This window comes from Atractosteus spatula, unplaced genomic scaffold, assembly GCF_055471065.1.
Source record: "Atractosteus spatula isolate fAtrSpa1 unplaced genomic scaffold, fAtrSpa1.hap1 Scaffold_140, whole genome shotgun sequence".
Lineage (NCBI taxonomy): Eukaryota > Metazoa > Chordata > Actinopteri > Semionotiformes > Lepisosteidae > Atractosteus > Atractosteus spatula.
This window is the reverse complement of record NW_028296698.1, coordinates 15001-17500: the sequence shown is the minus strand read 5'-3', so window position 1 is coordinate 17500 and position 2500 is coordinate 15001.

The window sequence follows — 2500 nt, the reverse complement described above, 5'->3', positions numbered from 1 at the left end:
GCCGGTCGTAAAAAAGACTAAGTCCCGCGGGTGACCAGGCCTCCGAAAAGCCGGTCGTAAAAAAGACTAAGTCCCCCGGGTGACCAGGCCCCTATAAAGCCGATCGTAAAAAAGACTAAGTCCCCCGGGTGACCAGGCCCCTATAAAGCCGATCGTAAAAAAGACTAAGTCCCCCGGGTGACCAGGCCCCTATAAAGCCGATCGTAAAAAAGACTAAGTCCCCCGGGTGACCAGGCCCCTATAAAGCCGGTCGTAAAAAAGACTAAGTCCCCCGGGTGACCAGGCCCCTATAAAGCCGATCGTAAAAAAGACTAAGTCCCCCGGGTGACCAGGCCCCTATAAAGCCGATCGTAAAAAAGACTAAGTCCCCCGGGTGACCAGGCCTCCGAAAAGCCGATCGTAAAAAAGACTAAGTCCCCCGGGTGACCAGGCCCCTATAAAGCCGGTCGTAAAAAAGACTAAGTCCCCCGGGTGACCAGGCCCCTATAAAGCCGATCGTAAAAAAGACTAAGTCCCCCGGGTGACCAGGCCCCTATAAAGCCGATCGTAAAAAAGACTAAGTCCCCCGGGTGACCAGGCCTCCGAAAAGCCGATCGTAAAAAAGACTAAGTCCCCCGGGTGACCAGGCCCCTATAAAGCCGATCGTAAAAAAGACTAAGTCCCCCGGGTGACCAGGCCCCTATAAAGCCGGTCGTAAAAAAGACTAAGTCCCCCGGGTGACCAGGCCCCTATAAAGCCGATCGTAAAAAAGACTAAGTCCCCCGGGTGACCAGGCCCCTATAAAGCCGATCGTAAAAAAGACTAAGTCCCCCGGGTGACCAGGCCCCTATAAAGCCGATCGTAAAAAAGACTAAGTCCCCCGGGTGACCAGGCCCCTTTAAAGCCGATCGTAAAAAAGACTAAGTCCCCCGGGTGACCAGGCCCCTATAAAGCCGATCGTAAAAAAGACTAAGTCCCCCGGGTGACCAGGCCCCTATAAAGCCGATCGTAAAAAAGACTAAGTCCCCCGGGTGACCAGGCCCCTATAAAGCCGATCGTAAAAAAGACTAAGTCCCCCGGGTGACCAGGCCCCTTTAAAGCCGATCGTAAAAAAGACTAAGTCCAGCGGGTGACCAGGCGTCCCGAATCTGTCGGGGGTGACCAGGTGGCCGGCCCGCTGGACGGCGCTGAATGGGTCTAAATAATCGGAAGGGGGCTTAAGTCTGCAGCAGGGGGCATGGCCGGAGTCCATCCCCAGGCGGGGGGCATATTTCCCGGGCAGGGAGGCTTGGATCCCCCTGTCTGAACCGAAAGCACTGCTCGCGGTCGAACCGGGAGCCGGGTGCCTCAGACGCCGCTGCTGTGGTGCTTTTCCCCTTTTCACAAGCCTGGAGGCTTGGCCCAGGCCTAGCAGGAGGCATGCAACCGCCTGAGAGCGCTCCCGGGGTGAAAAAAAGACTTTTTCGTTTTCATGGAGCTTTTAAGGGGATGAATCCACCCCGCTCAAGCCCAGGCAGAGCTCCACAAGCTGGGCTTGGATTCCAGGTTCGCTCCCTTGCAGGCACCGGGTACGGAAGTTGCGGTGGCGTATCTCCGGGTATGTGGGAGTACCGAAAGTCGAGTGGTGTGGTCCCGGGTATGTGGGAGGACCGATTCTGGAGTGGTGTGGTCCCGGGTATGTGGCAGGACCGAAACTCGGGTGGCTTTGTCCCAGGCACGTGGGCAGGCCGAGTCAGCGGTGGCGTGGTCCCGGGTACGAGGGAGAGGCCGAAACAGGGGTGGCCTCTCCCCAGGCACGCAGGGAGCCTGTCAGAGGGCGGCCAGCCCCGCAGCTGTGCGGGGGGCGCCCTCGGCACCCCGGCCTGCCCCAGGGCAGGCGGGGGAGCCTGACAGAGGGCGGCCAGCCCCGCAGGTGTGCGGGGGGCGCCCTCGGCACCCCGGCCTGCCCCAGGGCAGGCGGGGGAGCCTGACAGAGGGCGGCCAGCCCCGCAGGTGTGCGGGGGGCGCCCTCGGCACCCCGGCCTGTCCCAGGGCAGGCGGGGGAGCCTGACAGAGGGCGGCCAGCCCCGCAGGTGTGCGGGGGGCGCCCTCGGCACCCCGGCCTGCCCCAGGGCAGGCGGGGGAGCCTGACAGAGGGCGGCCAGCCCCGCAGGTGTGCGGGCTGAGCCCTCGGCACCCCGGCCTGTCCCAGGGCAGGCGGGGGAGCCTGACAGAGGGCGGCCAGCCCCGCAGGTGTGCGGGGGGCGCCCTCGGCACCCCGGCCTGCCCCAGGGCAGGCGGGGGAGCCTGACAGAGAGCGGCCAGCCCCGCAGGTGTGCGGGGGGCGCCCTCGGCACCCCGGCCTGCCCCAGGGCAGGCGGGGGAGCCTGACAGAGGGCGGCCAGCCCCGCAGCTGTGCGGGCTGAGCCCTCGGCACCCCGGCCTGCCCCAGGGCAGGCGGGGGAGCCTGACAGAGGGCGGCCAGCCCCGCAGGTGTGCGGGGGGCGCCCTCGGCACCCCGGCCTGCCCCAGGGCAGGCGGG